Here is a 23,903-nt window from a genome sequence, read left to right as displayed (position 1 = left end):
TAGGAGTTACATGTTTATCAACTTTCGAAGCAGAATTACTTTCCCATTGTTCCTCAACGGCAGTGTATGATATACCCTTTTATAGCTCTGAGTCTCTACCCTAATCTTCATCTTCATCTCCTGTCATCCCTGCATAGGGCATCTATACTAATCTAGGGCAGAATGTGTTTCAGCACCTCTCCATAGGCTGGCTATGACAGGAGTATTATGTGTGATAATTGATTCATTCTCCCTCCTTTCTGTCTTCAATGCATCCATCTCTCTCTCTCACTGATTGATAAAGTGGTGTCATAGCAGACTGAGGTGTGTGTGTGTGTGTGTGTGTGTTCAGTAGTTTTGCTTTAAAAAACGAAATAACGCGGGGCAGCCGTATGCTTCTTTACAGAAGGTTTGATCTACTGTCTGTGAAACGAGGAGACCCGAGAGAGAAAGAAGAGGAGAGTCAATATTATATTACATTACATCAATATATTTCAGTCAGCTTGATAGATAGATGAATGCAGGTGCGCAACTGTCACTGGGGATGGGGGGGGGACATGTCCCCCCACATTCTGAAATTGCATTTTTTCCCCCGCTAGTTTTATCATTGGAATATGATACAAAACAAGGCAAAGATGTGCTTTAGGACCATGCAGACGCCTGCGACGGGTCGGGTCGGCTATCTGGAGTATTTATCCAACTGGATCAAATAAAAAAATAAAAATCAATGATGTCCCCCCACGTGCTTCTAAAACCAAAGTTGCGCCCCTGGATTAATGCACATTCAAAGCAAATTAACTGTGTGTGTGTGTGAGTAAGAATTAACAATGTTTGGCCGCATGCGTTAATGATTACTACAAGCTTAACTCTGTTGTACGTGGGTGGACTGGGATTTTTTAGAATAGGGGACTTGATATTCTTGCCGGTTCCACTCCCATTCAAAAGGGGGCGATAGCAACGTTTAAAAAAAAAAAATTATGTTGTCATTCCATTTTGTTAAAACAAGTAAGAGTCGCCTTCCCTTGCTAGTAGTAGCTAGCTGGCAGCCTGGCTAACTGGCAGCCTGGCTAACTGGCAGCCTGGCTAACTGGCAGCCTGGCTAACTGGCAGCCTGGCTAGCTGGCAGCCTGGCTCACTGGCAGCCTGGCTTTAGCCTGGATAAAAACATAGTGAGCTAACCTAAGCTAAGCTAATACTAGCCTTTTTAGCTTCCTGCATAAATAATCTGATTTATAAGAAGAAGATATGCCTTGGCAAATATTGTTATACTTCCCTAAAACATCCTCCCAGTTTGATATCGTGCTCATTCCCATATCTACGCAAAGAAATAGAACATCATGTTTTGGTCATGAATGAAAAAAGGCTAACTGCTAACTAGCTGGCTACAGTAGGTTCAGGCATTTCACAATGGCCTGTAATCACTAGTTATTACTGCTAAACAAAATGCCTTTTCAGGGAGGATTCTTGTTGTTTGGTTTACTGTTTCAACAGTCCCTGAGATTATATTTGTTTATCAATGCAAAATAGGCTATTTTGATGAATGGCCTAAATAGCCTATAGAAGTGTATTACAAGGAGCAGCCCCTTTTGTGATGAGAAACGGCATTGCAACACTCCGTATAGAGCTGGTAGTAAACTGGGGAAAAAAGTTCAACACCAGTGTTAATTGACTCTGGGAAATTTGGCAGCTGTACCGTCATCCCGCCTGTTAACAAAAACCGGGGCTGTGCAAGGTAAGGATTTCTGTTTCTGGCTTCCAGTCCAATCTCTCTTTCTTCTAGGGATGAGTGGAGGGGGGAGGGTGGGAGGGAGGGAGGGAGGGAGGGGGGGGAGTCTAATCAGGCCTTTCTTTGTAAAGAAGCTTAACGGGACGGAACGGCGATCATTAAAAACCTCCCATGTGATTTAGCCAACCGGAGGCGCGTGCCCACAGGAGGGCAACAGACAGACGCAGGAGAACAATCGGGCGTCGCAGGGGCCACCGGATCCCGCAGTCTGTTAACTCACCGTGAGGAAACGTTACCAGAATCACCCACCAAACGGTCAAATCCTCCATGAAGGATAGAGGACAGCGTCCCTTACGTAAAGAAGATCAGACCGTAATATTCAAGCTGAGATAATATTAACACAACCTATTGTTATTGGGGTCAAAGGTTATTGGATCTTTCCACAATGACCCTAAAAAAAACACCCAAACCTACTGTATGTGCAGATTATGAAGAAAAAAAGAACATTCATTGGGCCAGCAGGGTAGCCTAGTGGTTAGAGTGTAGAGGCGGCAGGTAGCCTAGTGGTTAGAGTGTAGAGGCGGCAGGTAGCCTAGTGGTTAGAGTGTAGAGGCGGCAGGTAGCCTAGTGGTTTAGAGTGTAGAGGCGGCAGGTAGCCTAGTGGTTAGTGTTGGACTAGTAACCGGAAGGTTGCAAGTTCAAACCCCCGAGCTGACAAGGTACAAATCTGTCGTTCTGCCCCTGAACACTGTTCCTAGACCAGTTAACCCACTGTTCCTAGGCCGTCATTGAAAATAAGAATTTGTTCTTTAACCTGACTTGCCTAGTTAAATAAAAATCCTTCATTGAGTGTTTTCTCTAGCTAATATCCATCCACAGGTCACTGTATCCACATAGCTCTCTCTCCCTCCACCCCATTCTACAGTTTATTTGAGTTTCACAAACATAGAGAAGTTTCAGCGATACATTAAAGTTGTAGAAAACCCATACAGTAGCCAAGGCCAAACTTTTAACTTAATCTATCTATATACACTACCATTAAAACGTTTGGGATCACTTAGAAATGTCCTTGTTTTTGAAATATATATATATTTTTGTCCATTAAAATAACATAAAATTGATCAGAAATACAGTGTAGACATTGTTCATGTTGTAAATGACTATTGTAGCTGGAAACGGCAGATTTTTTTATGGAATATCTACACAGGTGTCGAGGCCCATTATCAGCAACCATCTCTCCTGTGTTCCAATGGCACGTTGTGTTAGCTAATCCAAGTTTATAATTTTAAAAGGCTAACTGATCCTCAGAAAATTGAAATTATGTTAGCACAGCTGAAAACTGTTGTTCTGATTAAAGAAGCAATAAAACTGGCCTTAGACTAGTTGAGTATCTGGAGCATCAGCATTTGTGGGTTTGATTACAGGCTCAAAATGGCCAGAAACAAAGACCTTTCTTCTGAAACTCATCAGTCTATTCTTGTTCTGGGAAATGAAGGCTATTCAATGCAAGAAATTGCCAAGAAACTGAAGATCTCGTACAACGCTATGTACTACTCCCGTCACAGAACAGCACAAACTGGCTCTAACCAGAATAGAAAGAGGAGTGGGAGGCTCCGGTGCACAACTGAGCAAGAGGACAAGTACATTAGAGTGTCTAGTTTGAGAAACAGACACCTCACAAGTCCTCAACTGGCAACTTCATTAAATAGTTCACGCAAAACACCAGTCTCAACGTCAACAGTGAAGAGGTGACTCCGAGAAACTGGCCTTCTAGGCAGAGTTCCTCTCTCCAGTGTCTGTGTTCTTTTGCCCATCTTAAATCTTTTATTTTTATTGGCCAGTCTGAGATACAGATTTTTCTTTACAACTCTGCCTTGAAGGCCAAAGCATCCCAGAGTCGCCTCTTCACTGTTGACGTTGAGACTGGACAGAGGAACTCTGCCTTGAAGGCCAGCATCACGGAGTCGCCTCTTCACTGTTGACGTTGAGACTGGACAGAGGAACTCTGCCTTGAAGGCCAAAGCATCCCAGAGTCGCCTCTTCACTGTTGACGTTGAGACTGGACAGAGGAACTCTGCCTAGAAGGCCAGCATCACGGAGTCGCCTCTTCACTGTTGACGTTGAGACTGGACAGAGGAACTCTGCCTAGAAGGCCAGCATCACGGAGTCGCCTCTTCACTGTTGACGTTGAGACTGGACAGAGGAACTCTGCCTAGAAGGCCAGCATCACTAGAGTGTCAACTGTAAAGTTTGGTGGATGAGGAATAATGGTCTGGAGCTGTTTTTTCATGGTTTTTTCATGGTTTGTTTAGCATCAAGGTTCATATTTTCCGGCAAATGTGTATTAAATTACAATTGATATTGATGGTCTTTGTTCCATATGTGAACCTTGTGTGCTTGTTCTTAAGGTTTTATTTTACATTATTTTAGGAATTAAGATGTTGATGTGGTAAATACATGTTTCTGATTATCATCGAGGCGTATATGGATATTTAGACAATCACATCAAATGTATTTATAAAGCCCTTCGTACATCAGCTGATATCTCAAAGTGCTGTACAGAAACCCAGCCTAAAACCCCAAACAGCAACCAATGCAGGTGTAGAAGCACGGTGGCTAGGAAAAACTCCCTAGAAAGGCCAAAACCTAGGAAGAAACCTAGAGAGGAACCAGGCTATGTGGGGTGGCCAGTCCTCTTCTGGCTGTGCCGGGTGGAGATTATAACAGAACATGGCCAAGATGTTCAAATGTTCATAAATGACCAGCATGGTCCAATAATAGTAATCACAGTAGTTGTCGAGGGTGCAACAGGTCAGCACCTCAGGAGTAAATTCCAATTTTTAGACATGACAATGATGAATACAACTTCAAAAAATAAAATGAATGTGAAATCTTATAGAAAATCATTTTTGGCCCAATTTCTGTAATTTCTTTATCAAATAAAATTAGCACATTTTATGACATGGTGGTAATGACATTTGCCCTCAGGTATTTGGGGAAACCAATAAAAATCTTTATATTCTTAAATAGTTTGGTCTCAGCCACTATTAGATCTTGTTTCCAGACAAGAGTGAAGAAAATATTCAGATAGAAAAATCATTTTCAAGAGGTTTCAATTTTCCAAAACATTTAACATACAAAAGTGTCCACATTTAGTTACGTTACAGCCTTATTCTAAAATGGATTAAATAAAATATATAAAAATCCTCATCAATCTGTACACATGTCATTATGGGATATTGTGGGTAAGAATACATATTTTTGCATCCATTTTGAATTCAGTCTGTAATACAACAAAATGTGGGATAAGTCAAGGGGTATGAAAACTTTCCGAAGGCACTGCACATAGTGTATTCAGGAAAAGTATTCAGAGCTCTTGACTTTTTCCACATTTAGTTACATTACAGCCTTATTCCATATATATATATTTTTTAATCCTTATCAATCTATACACAATACCCCATAATTACATCATAATACCCCATAATGACATCACAATACCCCATAATTACATCATAATACCCCATAATGACATCACAATACCCCATAATTACATCATAATACCCCATAATGACATCACAATACCCCATAATTACATCATAATACCCCATAATGACATCACAATACCCCATAATTACATTACAATACCTCATAATGACATCACAATACCCCATAATTACATCACAATACCCTATAATGACATCACAATACCCCATAATTACATCACAATACCCCATAATGACAAAGCGAAAACAAGTTTAGAAATGTTAGCAAATTTATTACAAATAAAAAACTGAAATACATTATTTACATAAGTATTCAGACCCTTTGCTAAGAGACTGGATATTGAGCTCAGGTGCAACATGTTTCCATTGATCATCCTTGAGATGTTTCTACAACTTGATTGGAGTCCACCTGTGGTAAATTCAATTGATCGGACATGATTTGGAAACATCTGCCTACATAAAGGTCCAACAGTTGACAGTGCATGTCAGAGCAAAAAGCAAGCCATGAGGTCGAAGGAATTGTCCGTAGAGCTCTGAGACAGAATTATGTTGAGGCACAGATCTGGGGAAGGGTACCGAAACATTTCTGCAACGTTGAAGGTCCCCAAGAACACAGTGGCCTCCATTCTTAAATGGAATAAGTTTGGAATCACCAAGACTCTTCCTAGGGCTAACTGACAAGCAAAACTGAGCAATCGGGAGAAGGGCCATGGTCAGAAAGGTGACGAAGAGCCCGATGGTCATCTCTGTGGAGTTGGGAGAACCTTCCAGAAGGACAACCATCTCTGCAGCACTCCACCAATCAGGCCTTTATGGTAGAGTGGCCAGACTGAAGCCACTCCTCTGTGAAAGGTACATGACAGCCTGCTTGGAGTTTGCCAAAAGGCACCTAAAGGACTCAGATCATGAGAAACAAGATTCTCTGGTCTGATGAAACCAACTCTTTGGCCTGAATGCGAAGCGTCACATCTGGAGGAAACCTGGCACCATCACTACGGTGAAGCGTGGTGGTGGCAGCATCATGCTGTGGGGATGTTTTTCAACGGCAGGGACTGGGAGACTAGGCAGGATCGAGGGAAAGATGAACAGAGCAAAGTACGGAGAGATTGTTGATGAAAACCTGCTCCAGAGCGCTCCGGACCTCAGACTGGGACGAAGGTTTACCTTCCAACAGGACAACGACCCTAAGCACACAGCCAAGACAATGCAGGAGTGGCTTCGGGACAAGTCTCTGAATGTCCTTGATTGGCCCAGCCAGAGCCCGGACTTGAACCTGATCGAACATCTCTGGAGAGAACTGAAAATAGCTGTGCAGCAACGCTCCCCATCCAACCTGACAGAGCTTGAGAGGATCTGCAGAGAAGAATGGGAGAAACTCCACAAATACAGGTGTGACAAGCTTGTAGCGTCAGACCCAGGAATACTCAAGGCTGTAATCACTGCAAAACATGCTTCAACAAGGTACTGAGTAATGGGTCCGTATACTCATGTAAATGTGATATTTCAGTAAAAATGTTATAAATTAGCAACAATTTCTCAAAACCTGTTTTTGCTTTGTCATTATGAGGTATGGTGTGTAGATTTATGAGAATTTTTTACATTTTTTAAAATCCATTTTAGAATATGGCTGTAATGTAAAAAGTCAAGGGTCTGAATACTTTCTGAATGCACTGTGTGTGCTTTAATATTTATATATATATATATATATATATATATATATATATATATATATATATATATATATATATTTCTAAATGGTTTGAGAAGAACAACATTGGCAATTCAGGCATAGCATATATGCAGTGAAAATGTATTGGGACTATAGCCTACTTACTACAGAACGGTTATTAATTGGGTTATTAATTGGGTTAAAGTCACGTTAGAAAAACTTCCGAGCGGTAGATCTCGGCTTGTATTTGGGACTCGCAAAGTGATCTTGGCTCAGTCAGAAAAGGTTAGTGACCAATGGACTATACCAACCATAGACGTGGATACTAGGCTGGTGGACAGATACTACTGTCGACAATAGATACTACTATTGCAGATACAATTCTCTATATGAAACCAATAGTATATATAGTATTAGTATTAGGCTATGCCGCCCATTGCATTTACCTATTCTGAGTACTTGCTGTGAACTCCGGCTGAACTGCACCGTGAAGAGTACCAGCCAGGGAAACAGGCTCTTCCTCCTCTCCATACTCCCGTAATCCAACTTTACGTTAATCATACCGATACCGACAGAGTGAAATAACATGTAGTCTGATCCATGCAGAGAATAATCCGGAGAACAGTCCCCATCGCCTCGAAGATTTCAGGCATTCCTCGGAAGATAAATAGATGCTCCCCCAACTATGGTTCCTCTCTCTCTGTCTCTCTCGCTCTCTTTTCGTTTGTTTGCGCTCTCGGTTTCCACTAGTTACCCCAGCTACAAAGTCAATGGTCTATTTCGTAAAAATGTATGAAAACAAACATGAGCTTTTTGGTCTTAATTTAGTGCTAGGCATAAGGTTTGCAATGTGGTTAGATTTAAAATCACATTTGAAGAAGATAAATTGTAGAAATGGGCACGGTTTACGACTTTATGGCTGTGGTAACTAGTGACGACTCTCGCTTGCTCAACTCAGCTACGCACATCTCAAATCAATTTACGTTCACGTGGTTATTCCATTATTCCAAACTGAGCGTTTACTTTGCCATCCAAAATGTAATTGGTTAAATGTAATCTCTCTCTCTCTCTCTCTTCACCAAACATGAAAGCAATTGTTTGAGGATGAGGACAGTTTGATGAAAAAGCTGTTGCATAAAGGTTCAACTCCATGCAAGCCTGTGATTAGACAGTCAGCATATTGAATGAAGTTCCAATGCAAACATTTTTTATCTCCATATCAAATAATTTCTCGGTAATAATTAAGTACTGTACCTTACTGTGATTGTTTTTAAATTAAAATGGTCAACAACAACAAAAAACAGAACCGCAAAGAGCAACTCAATCTGGGAGTGGTCTGGGTGGGGAGAGGAAAACTAGCTGTTATCAGTAGGTCTACTCCCTCTAATCAATGTTTCAGTTGGTCTACTCCCTCTAATCAATGTTTCAGTTGGTCTACTCCCTCTAAATCAATGTTTCAGTAGATCTACTCCCTCTAATCAATGTTTCAGTTGGTCTACTCCCTCTAATCAATGTTTCAGTTGGTCTACTCCCTCTAATCAATGTTTCAGTAGGTCTACTCCCTCTAATCAATGTTTCAGTTGGTCTACTCCCTCTAATCAATGTTTCAGTAGATCTACTCCCTCTAATCAATGTTTCAGTTGGTCTACTCCCTCTAATCAATGTTTCAGTTGGTCTACTCCCTCTAATCAATGTTTCAGTTGGTCTACTCCCTCTAATCAATGTTTCAGTTGGTCTACTCCCTCTAATCAATGTTTCAGTAGATCTACTCCCTCTAAATCAATGTTTCAGTAGGTCTACTCCCTCTAAATCAATGTTTCAGTAGGTCTACTCCCTCTAATCAATGTTTCAGTAGGTCTACTCCCTCGAATCAATGTTTCAGTAGATCTACTCCCTCTAAATCAATGTTTCAGTAGGTCTACTCCCTCTAATCAATGTTTCAGTAGGTCTACTCCCTCTAATCAATGTTTCAGTTGGTCTACTCCCTCTAATCAATGTTTCAGTTGGTCTACTCCCTCTAATCAATGTTTCAGTTGGTCTACTCCCTCTAATCAATGTTTCAGTTGGTCTACTCCCTCTAATCAATGTTTCAGTTGGTCTACTCCCTCTAATCAATGTTTCAGTTGGTCTACTCCCTCTAATCAACGTTTCAGTAGATCTACTCCCTCTAATCAGTGTTTCAGTAGGTCTACTCCCTCTAATCAATGTTTCAGTAGGTCTACTCCCTCTAATCAATGTTTCAGTAGGTCTACTCCCTCTAATCAGTGTTTCAGTAGGTCTACTCCCTCTGATCAATGTTTCAGTAGGTCTACTCCCTCTAATCAGTGTTTCAGTAGGTCTACTCCCTCTGATCAATGTTTCAGTAGGTCTACTCCCTCTGATCAATGTTTCAGTAGGTCTACACCCTCTAATCAATGTTTCAGTAGGTCTACTCCCTCTAATCAATGTTTCAGTAGATCTACTCCCTCTAATCAATATATCAGTAGGTCTACTCCCTCTAATCAATGTTTCAGTAGGTCTACTCCCTCTAATCAATGTTTCAGTAGGTCTACTCCCTCTAATCAATGTTTCAGTAGGTCTACTCCCTCTAATCAATGTTTCAGTTGGTCTACTCCCTCTAATCAATGTTTCAGTTGGTCTACTCCCTCTAATCAATGTTTCAGTTGGTCTACTCCCTCTAATCAATGTTTCAGTTGGTCTACTCCCTCTAATCAATGTTTCAGTTGGTCTACTCCCTCTAATCAATGTTTCAGTTGGTCTACTCCCTCTAATCAACGTTTCAGTAGATCTACTCCCTCTAATCAGTGTTTCAGTAGGTCTACTCCCTCTAATCAATGTTTCAGTAGGTCTACTCCCTCTAATCAATGTTTCAGTAGGTCTACTCCCTCTAATCAGTGTTTCAGTAGGTCTACTCCCTCTGATCAATGTTTCAGTAGGTCTACTCCCTCTAATCAGTGTTTCAGTAGGTCTACTCCCTCTAATCAGTGTTTCAGTAGGTCTACTCCCTCTAATCAATGTTTCAGTAGATCTACTCCCTCTGATCAATGTTTCAGTAGGTCTACTCCCTCTAATCAATGTTTCAGTAGATCTACTCCCTCTAATCAATGTTTCAGTAGATCTACTCCCTCTGATCAGCTGAAACATTGATTGCTGTATGTTAGTGACTCTTGTTTCGTTTATGGTGAAAATGCCGTTTAAACATCAATGGAAAAATCTTTATTTATTTAGGGCCAAATTTGATAGATTATTTTGTTGTTGTTGATAAATCTCGATGAAGTAATGCCATTAACTTGATTAATCATTTGAATCGTTTGACAGCCCTAGTATTTATGTTTGTGGCGGTAGTCTAGTGCGTTCACTATAACCATTTTCAGAGTGGAACCAACTTGGAAAATGTTCGTTTGCCATTTTTTTTTATGAATACATTTTATATTTAGACATTCCCTCGACCCTTTAAAGTAATCTTTTCAATACTGGGTTAAACAACAAATGAATGAATACAGACATTAAGAAAGTATAAGTCTTGTATAATGCGCCAACGTACAGGTGTCGTAAGGAGTTTCTAAACGGGTTATTTGTCTCCATCTAGTGTTAGAACAGTTGTACTACAACCTGACTGACTTTACATTAGTCTAAATAATGGTGTCGATGAATCAATCGGACAAACTGGGGGCCGTTATCTGACATGATTGCCCTGGGAAGGCCTCCCATTATCCATAATGATTGCCCTGGGAAGGCCTCCCATTATCCATAATGATTGCCCTGGGAAGGCCTCCCATTATCCATAATGATTGCCCTAGGAAAGCCCCCATTATCCGCAATGATTGCCCTGGGAAAGCCCCCCATTATCTGTAATGATTGCCCCGGGAAGGCCCCCCATTATCTGTAATGATTGCCCTGGGAAAGCCCCCCATTATCCGTAATGATTGCCCTGGGAAAGCCCCCCATTATCCGCAATGATTGCCCTGGTAAAGCCCCCCCCCCCCCCATTATCTGTAATGATTGCACTGGGAAAGCCCTCCATTATCCGTAATGATTGCCCTGGGAAAGCCCCCAACGAATAAATCCACAATGAGTATGGACCATATCCTACTTCATACACGCACCAAGACATCTGAATATAGGCATGTCACTTTAAAACCACTCTGGCAAATACTGGCTATATACACGGGTTACTAGTAGCGAGTCAACGTTCAGGGAGTTCATTAAGTTGGACACGTTCATATATAGTTTCATTAAAAAGTATTTACCCCCTTTTCTAATTACATAAAGGGAACCTGAGTGAATAAATAACACAACAATTATATACTTATTTCATAAACAAAATGATGTAACAACCAATTGTCCTGTGTGAAAAAGTTATTGCCTCCTCACACTTACACAATAGCTTGTTGTGCCACCTTTAGCTGCAGTGTTTCCAACCAAACACAGCCTGTAGTTGTTGATCGGTCTCTCACGTCGCGGTGGAGGATTTGTGACCAACTATTCCATACAGAAGTGCTGTAACTCAGCGACATTTGTGGGTTTTCAAGCACGAGCTGTTCGTTTCAAGTCCTGCCACAACATCTCAATTGAGAATAGGTCTGCACTTTGACTAGGCCATTCGAAAACGTCAAATTTGTTGCTTTTGAGTCATTTTCATGTCAACTCGATTGTGTGTTTTGGATCATTGTCTTGCTGCACGACCCACCTACGCTTCTCAGCTTCAGCTCACAGACAGATGGCCTGACATCCTCCTGTAGAATTCTCTGATACAGAGCAGAATTCATGGTTCCTTCTATTAAGGCAAGTCATCCAGGTCCTGAGGCAGCAAAGCATCCCCAAATCTGGACACACCCACTTACATGACCTTCCTTCCTCTGGACACACCCGCTTACATAACTCTCCTTCCTCTGGACACACCCACTTACATAACCTTCCTTCCTCTGGACACACCCACTTACATAACCTTCCTTCCTCTGGACACACCCACTTACATGACCTTCCTTCCTCTGGACACACCCACTTACATGACCTTCCTTCCTCTGGACAAACCCACTTACATGACCTTCCTTCCTCTGGACACACCCACTTACATAACTTTCCTTCCTCTGGACACACCCACTTACACAACCTTCCTTCCTCTGGACACACCCACTTACATGGCCTTCCTTCCTCTGGACAAACCCACTTACATAACTTTCCTTCCTCTGGACACACCCACTCTCTAAGGAGGAAGAGGAAGAGGAGTGCAGGCGCTCAGCTCGTGCACAGGCCAGCAGCAATTTCCGCAAATTGCAAATCATCTGCCTGTGCACGAGCTGAGCGCCTGATGCTGACGTCACTCACAATGCACTTTTGCAGCCAGTCACGATAACTAACTACCAATACACTGCTTAAAACTATAATTGTTCAGAATGTGTAGTGTTAGAGTTGCGTAAATTCAAATCTGGTATCAGGATAAATATAACAATGAGTCACCGATTTTATACTATGTATTTTTTATTAGCTAAGTAATAAATGGCAAATGCAACTTTCGTATATACGGGCTCACTGTAATACCACGCAGGGCAGAACAGGGAACTGACAAGACGTATGTAAAACAGTATTCTTTATACTGTGATAGACAGTTCCAACCCGTCTGTTGGCCTATCACAGTAGAGACTGGGCGTGGTTTAAACTTGCTCAGCCTATTGCAGGCGCTCAGGCGGGTCCCCGCCTCTTGGCGCTTCTTTGATAGATGTAACTTGCTTGTGAATAACATCCAGGCTCTCATGCTCCATACCGTTGTCTCGCACCTGGCTCCTGTTATCTAACAAAAGACCGCTTGTTCTCGCAACACCCCGCTCTGAATGTGCCCCCCTCCCAACTCATTGAACAGTTCCTGTCTTCATGCTTCTCTGTATTTTTCCATCATGAGAAAGTCCCATGGCCCTGATACTTTTAACAATGTTTCAAGTCAGCTATGTTGCATAATACATACATACATCCACACAAGCCAACAGCAGATAATATTCAATCATATATATGGTAATGGCTATAATGTAAAATACAGGATCCAACAATAGGTTTACTAGATAAAAATAAAATAAATCAAATGTAATTGTTCAATAATGTGTAATGTGTAATTGTTCAATAATTAAATGTGTTGTGTTTAAAAATGAGATTTGAGTAATTTGAGTAACGTTATTGTGTATTCTACGTAAAGACGCAGTTTACGTTAATACGCAATGACATCACAACGTCATTTAGCAACAAATCGACCTGCCTCGAGCAATTCCCCCTGGAAATGACTTGGCAACGAGATTATGAACTCATCAGCACGAGCCTGGATTCAAACCAGGGTGTTTGTAGTGACGCTAGAGCTGAGATGCTTTGCCTTCGGGAGTCTAACAAAATATACTGTCAGAAGTGGGATTCGAACCCACGCCTCCAGGGGAGACTGCGACCTGAACGCAGCGCCTTAGACCGCTCGGCCATCCTGACACACTGGATACAAAGACAACAGTAATGATAGTTTCACTCTTCTCACTAACACAAACAGTTGCCTTTTCGATTTAGTTTCCTGTTTTATTGTTCTGAAATAGTGTCGTCATATATTCCTGCGACTGTTGCCTTCTAGGAACACAATATTTCACCAATATAAACTGTTCGTACATATGGTTTAAAGTTTGCAGGGGGAGGAAAGCACATTTTCAAGTTAAGTATAGTTTTTATAAATTCCAGTTTTTGTGTGAAAATCATGTAGGCCAACGATTTATAAACGAGGCAAGACGAGGACACTGGAGACGACGAAGATACAGACCCGTACACTTTTTGGTAGTTAGTGAAACACTTTCCCATGACGAATCACTGCCACCTGGTGGTCAATCCGGTGAATTTAATGTGAATAATCCATTCAGATTTCTGAACAGATAAGAGACTCCAGTATTTAGTAGTAGTAGTAGCTGTCTTCTCAAAACAAGTACATGAATCCAAACCAAATGATACCGTCAGAATGCATTCAAGTGCGTTCTTTAAAACATGACTGTCTGCAATAAAGATGAACACAAACATATATTTGTTGAGTCTAAGCTGACAAAACAGAAAGTGAGTCTGTCTTTTAAGTAGATTTGATTTGATTTCAGATCAATAGATTGTCTTTGCAGTAACTAAATCATGATGATCAAATTTGGAAATACAACTATCAAAAGATGCAGGAATTATGGGTAATTACTGTCCCTTTTTATGCATATTTCACCCCCCCCCCATTTTTTTTTTATTTGATATGAAATGTTCATACACATCTAATTAAATATAATTCCTGATCAAAGGGAAAATATCCACATTGTGTGTCAGATTCATTCATCACCATCATCGTAATCCAGATGCATGTATTCGATGCGAAGGCTGGTGGGCTCATCGGCTCGGCAACTTTCCACCGACGCAGAAACACAATCCACAAAATAAATAAGGAACCTGGTGAATACAATGTAGGAACACAATTATGTTGATAACTAACTACCAATACACTGCTTAAAACTATAATTGTTCAGAATGTGTAGGTTTACTAGATAAAAAGAAAATAAATCAAATGTAATTGTTCAATAATGTGTAATTGTTCAATAATAAAATGTGTTGTGTTTAAAAATAAAAATATCTGATCATATAAAATGCGTTGTGTTTATATTAATTTTAATTAAAAAATGTGATAAACAAACAAATCTTAACTAACAAATGTGAAAACATATTTTTCGCTGAGATAGCCAGTCAATTTGAGTAACGTTATTGTGTAATTCCACGTAATGACGTGGTTTTACGTTATTACGCGATGACATCACAACGTCATTTAGCAATTTTAGCAACAAATTGACCTGCCTCGAGCAACTCCCCCTGGATATTAGTTGTCAACACCGAGGGCCCTACTTATAGTGGTAACCTACACACTTCAATGCAAAAGATCACCTGTTAAATTCTACTGAATGTTATAAACTGCGCTCCCTGTTGGATGCATATAGGCTAATCTAGGCTAGAGCAAAAACTATAAAATATAATAGCCTATCTAATAGGCTCAATTAAATGAGCGATGGCCATGGTAATTTGTTGTATGGCTTTTTCGAGATTATGAACTCATCATGGCCAGAAAAGGTGAGGAATGTATTTTTCAATGGTCATGATATGTGTAATAATGTATTATGTTGATAAATTAAATATTGTCTACTCGAGAAATGTAATATTGCTGTGTTCAGACGTAGCCTACAAAACGTCAATGGAAAAAGTCTGTTCTACCGTTAAACTACGGATCGCATAGAGGAAAATACTTGAGTTTATATACTTACTACTGTACAGTAGTTCCAATGAAATAGGTTGTGATACAGCCTGGATTCAAACCAGGGTGTTTGTAGTGACGCTAGAGCTGAGATGCATTGCCTTCGGGAGTCTAACAAAATAGACTGTCAGAAGTGGGATTCGAACCCACGCCTCCAGGGGAGACTGCGACCTGAACGCAGCGCCTTAGACCGCTCGGCCATCCTGACACACTGGATACAAGGACAACAGTAATCATAGTTTCACTCTTCTCACTAACACAAACAGTTGCCTTTTCGATTTAGTTTCCTGTTTTATTGTTCTGAAATAGTGTCGTCATATATTCCTGCGACTGTTGCCTTCTAGGAACACAATATTTCACCAATATAAACTGTTCGTACATATGGTTTAAAGTTTGCAGGGGGAGGAAAGCACATTTTCAAGTTAAGTATAGTTTTTATAAATTCCAGTTTTTGTGTGAAAATCATGTAGGCCAACGATTTATAAACGAGGCAAGACGAGGACACTGGAGACGACGAAGATACAGACCCGTACACTTTTTGGTAGTTAGTGAAACACTTTCCCATGACGAATCACTGCCACCTGGTGGTCAATCCGGTGAATTTAATGTGAATAATCCATTCAGATTTCTGAACAGATAAGAGACTCCAGTATTTAGTAGTAGTAGTAGCTGTCTTCTCAAAACAAGTACATGAATCCAAACCAAATGATACCGTCAGAATGCATTCAAGTGCGTTCTTTAAAACATGACTGTCTGCAATAAAGATGAACACAAACATATATTTGTTGAGTCTAAGCTGACAAAACAGAAAGTGAGTCTGTCTTTTAAGTAGATTTGATTTGATTTCAGATCAATAGATTGTCTTTGCAGTAACTAAATCATGATGATCAAATTTGGAAATACAACTATCAAAAGATGCAGGAATTATGGGTAATTACTGTCCCTTTTTATGCATATTTCACCCCCCCCCCCATTTTTTTTTTATTTGATATGAAATGTTCATACACATCTAATTAAATATAATTCCTGATCAAAGGGAAAATATCCACATTGTGTGTCAGATTCATTCATCACCATCATCGTAATCCAGATGCATGTATTCGATGCGAAGGCTGGTGGGCTCATCGGCTCGGCAACTTTCCACCGACGCAGAAACACAATCCACAAAATAAATAAGGAACCTGGTGAATACAATGTAGGAACACAATTATGTTGATAACTAACTACCAATACACTGCTTAAAACTATAATTGTTCAGAATGTGTAGGTTTACTAGATAAAAAGAAAATAAATCAAATGTAATTGTTCAATAATGTGTAATTGTTCAATAATAAAATGTGTTGTGTTTAAAAATAAAAATATCTGATCATATAAAATGCGTTGTGTTTATATTAATTTTAATTAAAAAATGTGATAAACAAACAAATCTTAACTAACAAATGTGAAAACATATTTTTCGCTGAGATAGCCAGTCAATTTGAGTAACGTTATTGTGTAATTCCACGTAATGACGTGGTTTTACGTTATTACGCGATGACATCACAACGTCATTTAGCAATTTTAGCAACAAATTGACCTGCCTCGAGCAACTCCCCCTGGATATTAGTTGTCAACACCGAGGGCCCTACTTATAGTGGTAACCTACACACTTCAATGCAAAAGATCACCTGTTAAATTCTACTGAATGTTATAAACTGCGCTCCCTGTTGGATGCATATAGGCTAATCTAGGCTAGAGCAAAAACTATAAAATATAATAGCCTATCTAATAGGCTCAATTAAATGAGCGATGGCCATGGTAATTTGTTGTATGGCTTTTTCGAGATTATGAACTCATCATGGCCAGAAAAGGTGAGGAATGTATTTTTCAATGGTCATGATATGTGTAATAATGTATTATGTTGATAAATTAAATATTGTCTACTCGAGAAATGTAATATTGCTGTGTTCAGACGTAGCCTACAAAACGTCAATGGAAAAAGTCTGTTCTACCGTTAAACTACGGATCGCATAGAGGAAAATACTTGAGTTTATATACTTACTACTGTACAGTAGTTCCAATGAAATAGGTTGTGATACAGCCTGGATTCAAACCAGGGTGTTTGTAGTGACGCTAGAGCTGAGATGCATTGCCTTCGGGAGTCTAACAAAATAGACTGTCAGAAGTGGGATTCGAACCCACGCCTCCAGGGGAGACTGCGACCTGAACGCAGCGCCTTAGACCGCTCGGCCATCCTGACACACTGGATACAAGTACAACAGTAATCATAGTTTCACTCTTCTCACTAACACAAACAGTTGCCTTTTCGATTTAGTTTCCTGTTTTATTGTTCTGAAATAGTGTCGTCATATATTCCTGCGACTGTTGCCTTCTAGGAACACAATATTTCACCAATATAAACTGTTCGTACATATGGTTTAAAGTTTGCAGGGGGAGGAAAGCACATTTTCAAGTTAAGTATAGTTTTTATAAATTCCAGTTTTTGTGTGAAAATCATGTAGGCCAACGATTTATAAACGAGGCAAGACGAGGACACTGGAGACGACGAAGATACAGACCCGTACACTTTTTGGTAGTTAGTGAAACACTTTCCCATGACGAATCACTGCCACCTGGTGGTCAATCCGGTGAATTTAATGTGAATAATCCATTCAGATTTCTGAACAGATAAGAGACTCCAGTATTTAGTAGTAGTAGTAGCTGTCTTCTCAAAACAAGTACATGAATCCAAACCAAATGATACCGTCAGAATGCATTCAAGTGCGTTCTTTAAAACATGACTGTCTGCAATAAAGATGAACACAAACATATATTTGTTGAGTCTAAGCTGACAAAACAGAAAGTGAGTCTGTCTTTTAAGTAGATTTGATTTGATTTCAGATCAATAGATTGTCTTTGCAGTAACTAAATCATGATGATCAAATTTGGAAATACAACTATCAAAAGATGCAGGAATTATGGGTAATTACTGTCCCTTTTTATGCATATTTCACCCCCCCCCCCCCATTTTTATTTTATTTGATATGAAATGTTCATACACATCTAATTAAATATAATTCCTGATCAAAAGGAAAATATCCACATTGTGTGTCAGATTCATTCATCACCATCATCGTAATCCAGATGCATGTATTCGATGCGAAGGCTGGTGGGCTCATCGGCTCGGCAACTTTCCACCGACGCAGAAACACAATCCACAAAATAAATAAGGAACCTGGTGAATACAATGTAGGAACACAATTATGTTGATAACTAACTACCAATACACTGCTTAAAACTATAATTGTTCAGAATGTGTAGGTTTACTAGATAAAAAGAAAATAAATCAAATGTAATTGTTCAATAATGTGTAATTGTTCAATAATAAAATGCGTTGTGTTTAAAAATAAAAATATCTGATCATATAAAATGCGTTGTGTTTATATTAATTTTACTAGAAAAAATGTGATAAACAAACAAATCTTAACTAACAAATGTGAAAACATATTTTTCGCTGAGATAGCCAGTCAATTTGAGTAACGTTATTGTGTAATTCCACGTAATGACGTGGTTTTACGTTATTACGCGATGACATCACAACGTCATTTAGCAATTTTAGCAACAAATTGACCTGCCTCGAGCAACTCCCCCTGGATATTAGTTGTCAACACCGAGGGCCCTACTTATAGTGGTAACCTACACACTTCAATGCAAAAGATCACCTGTTAAATTCTACTGAATGTTATAAACTGCGCTCCCTGTTGGATGCATATAGGCTAATCTAGGCTAGAGCAAAAACTATAAAATATAATAGCCTATCTAATAGGCTCAATTAAATGAGCGATGGCCATGGTAATTTGTTGTATGGCTTTTTCGAGATTATGAACTCATCATGGCCAGAAAAGGTGAGGAATGTATTTTTCAATGGTCATGATATGTGTAATAATGTATTATGTTGATAAATTAAATATTGTCTACTCGAGAAATGTAATATTGCTGTGTTCAGACGTAGCCTACAAAACGTCAATGGAAAAAGTCTGTTCTACCGTTAAACTACGGATCGCATAGAGGAAAATACTTGAGTTTATATACTTACTACTGTACAGTAGTTCCAATGAAATAGGTTGTGATACAGCCTGGATTCAAACCAGGGTGTTTGTAGTGACGCTAGAGCTGAGATGCATTGCCTTCGGGAGTCTAACAAAATAGACTGTCAGAAGTGGGATTCGAACCCACGCCTCCAGGGGAGACTGCGACCTGAACGCAGCGCCTTAGACCGCTCGGCCATCCTGACACACTGGATACAAGGACAACAGTAATCATAGTTTCACTCTTCTCACTAACACAAACAGTTGCCTTTTCGATTTAGTTTCCTGTTTTATTGTTCTGAAATAGTGTCGTCATATATTCCTGCGACTGTTGCCTTCTAGGAACACAATATTTCACCAATATAAACTGTTCGTACATATGGTTTAAAGTTTGCAGGGGGAGGAAAGCACATTTTCAAGTTAAGTATAGTTTTTATAAATTCCAGTTTTTGTGTGAAAATCATGTAGGCCAACGATTTATAAACGAGGCAAGACGAGGACACTGGAGACGACGAAGATACAGACCCGTACACTTTTTGGTAGTTAGTGAAACACTTTCCCATGACGAATCACTGCCACCTGGTGGTCAATCCGGTGAATTTAATGTGAATAATCCATTCAGATTTCTGAACAGATAAGAGACTCCAGTATTTAGTAGTAGTAGTAGCTGTCTTCTCAAAACAAGTACATGAATCCAAACCAAATGATACCGTCAGAATGCATTCAAGTGCGTTCTTTAAAACATGACTGTCTGCAATAAAGATGAACACAAACATATATTTGTTGAGTCTAAGCTGACAAAACAGAAAGTGAGTCTGTCTTTTAAGTAGATTTGATTTGATTTCAGATCAATAGATTGTCTTTGCAGTAACTAAATCATGATGATCAAATTTGGAAATACAACTATCAAAAGATGCAGGAATTATGGGTAATTACTGTCCCTTTTTATGCATATTTCACCCCCCCCCCCCATTTTTATTTTATTTGATATGAAATGTTCATACACATCTAATTAAATATAATTCCTGATCAAAAGGAAAATATCCACATTGTGTGTCAGATTCATTCATCACCATCATCGTAATCCAGATGCATGTATTCGATGCGAAGGCTGGTGGGCTCATCGGCTCGGCAACTTTCCACCGACGCAGAAACACAATCCACAAAATAAATAAGGAACCTGGTGAATACAATGTAGGAACACAATTATGTTGATAACTAACTACCAATACACTGCTTAAAACTATAATTGTTCAGAATGTGTAGGTTTACTAGATAAAAAGAAAATAAATCAAATGTAATTGTTCAATAATGTGTAATTGTTCAATAATAAAATGCGTTGTGTTTAAAAATAAAAATATCTGATCATATAAAATGCGTTGTGTTTATATTAATTTTACTAGAAAAAATGTGATAAACAAACAAATCTTAACTAACAAATGTGAAAACATATTTTTCGCTGAGATAGCCAGTCAATTTGAGTAACGTTATTGTGTAATTCCACGTAATGACGTAGTTTTACGTTATTACGCGATGACATCACAACGTCATTTAGCAATTTTAGCAACAAATTGACCTGCCTCGAGCAACTCCCCCTGGATATTAGTTGTCAACACCGAGGGCCCTACTTATAGTGGTAACCTACACACTTCAATGCAAAAGATCACCTGTTAAATTCTACTGAATGTTATAAACTGCGCTCCCTGTTGGATGCATATAGGCTAATCTAGGCTAGAGCAAAAACTATAAAATATAATAGCCTATCTAATAGGCTCAATTAAATGAGCGATGGCCATGGTAATTTGTTGTATGGCTTTTTCGAGATTATGAACTCATCATGGCCAGAAAAGGTGAGGAATGTATTTTTCAATGGTCATGATATGTGTAATAATGTATTATGTTGATAAATTAAATATTGTCTACTCGAGAAATGTAATATTGCTGTGTTCAGACGTAGCCTACAAAACGTCAATGGAAAAAGTCTGTTCTACCGTTAAACTACGGATCGCATAGAGGAAAATACTTGAGTTTATATACTTACTACTGTACAGTAGTTCCAATGAAATAGGTTGTGATACAGCCTGGATTCAAACCAGGGTGTTTGTAGTGACGCTAGAGCTGAGATGCATTGCCTTCGGGAGTCTAACAAAATAGACTGTCAGAAGTGGGATTCGAACCCACACCTCCAGGGGAGACTGCGACCTGAACGCAGCGCCTTAGACCGCTCGGCCATCCTGACACACTGGATACAAGGACAACAGTAATGATAGTTTCACTCTTCTCACTAACACAAACAGTTGCCTTTTCGATTTAGTTTCCTGTTTTATTGTTCTGAAATAGTGTCGTCATATATTCCTGCGACTGTTGCCTTCTAGGAACACAATATTTCACCAATATAAACTGTTCGTACATATGGTTTAAAGTTTGCAGGGGGAGGAAAGCACATTTTCAAGTTAAGTATAGTTTTTATAAATTCCAGTTTTTGTGTGAAAATCATGTAGGCCAACGATTTATAAACGAGGCAAGACGAGGACACTGGAGACGACGAAGATACAGACCCGTACACTTTTTGGTAGTTAGTGAAACACTTTCCCATGACGAATCACTGCCACCTGGTGGTCAATCCGGTGAATTTAATGTGAATAATCCATTCAGATTTCTGAACAGATAAGAGACTCCAGTATTTAGTAGTAGTAGTAGCTGTCTTCTCAAAACAAGTACATGAATCCAAACCAAATGATACCGTCAGAATGCATTCAAGTGCGTTCTTTAAAACATGACTGTCTGCAATAAAGATGAACACAAACATATATTTGTTGAGTCTAAGCTGACAAAACAGAAAGTGAGTCTGTCTTTTAAGTAGATTTGATTTGATTTCAGATCAATAGATTGTCTTTGCAGTAACTAAATCATGATGATCAAATTTGGAAATACAACTATCAAAAGATGCAGGAATTATGGGTAATTACTGTCCCTTTTTATGCATATTTCACCCCCCCCCCCCATTTTTATTTTATTTGATATGAAATGTTCATACACATCTAATTAAATATAATTCCTGATCAAAAGGAAAATATCCACATTGTGTGTCAGATTCATTCATCACCATCATCGTAATCCAGATGCATGTATTCGATGCGAAGGCTGGTGGGCTCATCGGCTCGGCAACTTTCCACCGACGCAGAAACACAATCCACAAAATAAATAAGGAACCTGGTGAATACAATGTAGGAACACAATTATGTTGATAACTAACTACCAATACACTGCTTAAAACTATAATTGTTCAGAATGTGTAGGTTTACTAGATAAAAAGAAAATAAATCAAATGTAATTGTTCAATAATGTGTAATTGTTCAATAATAAAATGCGTTGTGTTTAAAAATAAAAATATCTGATCATATAAAATGCGTTGTGTTTATATTAATTTTACTAGAAAAAATGTGATAAACAAACAAATCTTAACTAACAAATGTGAAAACATATTTTTCGCTGAGATAGCCAGTCAATTTGAGTAACGTTATTGTGTAATTCCACGTAATGACGTAGTTTTACGTTATTACGCGATGACATCACAACGTCATTTAGCAATTTTAGCAACAAATTGACCTGCCTCGAGCAACTCCCCCTGGATATTAGTTGTCAACACCGAGGGCCCTACTTATAGTGGTAACCTACACACTTCAATGCAAAAGATCACCTGTTAAATTCTACTGAATGTTATAAACTGCGCTCCCTGTTGGATGCATATAGGCTAATCTAGGCTAGAGCAAAAACTATAAAATATAATAGCCTATCTAATAGGCTCAATTAAATGAGCGATGGCCATGGTAATTTGTTGTATGGCTTTTTCGAGATTATGAACTCATCATGGCCAGAAAAGGTGAGGAATGTATTTTTCAATGGTCATGATATGTGTAATAATGTATTATGTTGATAAATTAAATATTGTCTACTCGAGAAATGTAATATTGCTGTGTTCAGACGTAGCCTACAAAACGTCAATGGAAAAAGTCTGTTCTACCGTTAAACTACGGATCGCATAGAGGAAAATACTTGAGTTTATATACTTACTACTGTACAGTAGTTCCAATGAAATAGGTTGTGATACAGCCTGGATTCAAACCAGGGTGTTTGTAGTGACGCTAGAGCTGAGATGCATTGCCTTCGGGAGTCTAACAAAATAGACTGTCAGAAGTGGGATTCGAACCCACACCTCCAGGGGAGACTGCGACCTGAACGCAGCGCCTTAGACCGCTCGGCCATCCTGACACACTGGATACAAGGACAACAGTAATGATAGTTTCACTCTTCTCACTAACACAAACAGTTGCCTTTTCGATTTAGTTTCCTGTTTTATTGTTCTGAAATAGTGTCGTCATATATTCCTGCGACTGTTGCCTTCTAGGAACACAATATTTCACCAATATAAACTGTTCGTACATATGGTTTAAAGTTTGCAGGGGGAGGAAAGCACATTTTCAAGTTAAGTATAGTTTTTATAAATTCCAGTTTTTGTGTGAAAATCATGTAGGCCAACGATTTATAAACGAGGCAAGACGAGGACACTGGAGACGACGAAGATACAGACCCGTACACTTTTTGGTAGTTAGTGAAACACTTTCCCATGACGAATCACTGCCACCTGGTGGTCAATCCGGTGAATTTA

General features: G+C 39.2%; 6 non-coding genes across 6 annotated transcripts; all 6 read right to left on the bottom strand.

Annotated features, from left to right (window-relative positions):
- Nucleotides 1-13,262: 13,262 nt before the first annotated feature.
- Nucleotides 13,263-13,345, bottom strand: trnal-cag (transfer RNA leucine (anticodon CAG)). The gene has a single exon. It is a non-coding gene; the product is annotated as a tRNA-Leu (tRNA).
- Nucleotides 13,346-15,292: 1,947 nt separating this feature from the next.
- On the bottom strand, nucleotides 15,293-15,375 carry trnal-cag (transfer RNA leucine (anticodon CAG)). The gene has a single exon. It is a non-coding gene; the product is annotated as a tRNA-Leu (tRNA).
- Nucleotides 15,376-17,323: 1,948 nt separating this feature from the next.
- On the bottom strand, nucleotides 17,324-17,406 carry trnal-cag (transfer RNA leucine (anticodon CAG)). The gene has a single exon. It is a non-coding gene; the product is annotated as a tRNA-Leu (tRNA).
- Nucleotides 17,407-19,357: 1,951 nt separating this feature from the next.
- Nucleotides 19,358-19,440, bottom strand: trnal-cag (transfer RNA leucine (anticodon CAG)). Its single transcript has one exon. It is a non-coding gene; the product is annotated as a tRNA-Leu (tRNA).
- A 1,950-nt stretch (nucleotides 19,441-21,390) lies between these two features.
- On the bottom strand, nucleotides 21,391-21,473 carry trnal-cag (transfer RNA leucine (anticodon CAG)). The gene has a single exon. It is a non-coding gene; the product is annotated as a tRNA-Leu (tRNA).
- Nucleotides 21,474-23,423: 1,950 nt separating this feature from the next.
- On the bottom strand, nucleotides 23,424-23,506 carry trnal-cag (transfer RNA leucine (anticodon CAG)). The gene has a single exon. It is a non-coding gene; the product is annotated as a tRNA-Leu (tRNA).
- Nucleotides 23,507-23,903: the final 397 nt, after the last annotated feature.

This window comes from Oncorhynchus kisutch, linkage group LG29 (assembly GCF_002021735.2).
Source record: "Oncorhynchus kisutch isolate 150728-3 linkage group LG29, Okis_V2, whole genome shotgun sequence".
NCBI lineage: Eukaryota > Metazoa > Chordata > Actinopteri > Salmoniformes > Salmonidae > Oncorhynchus > Oncorhynchus kisutch.
The sequence above is the reverse complement of the archived record's forward strand: the minus strand, read 5'-3'. Positions and strand labels throughout refer to the sequence as shown.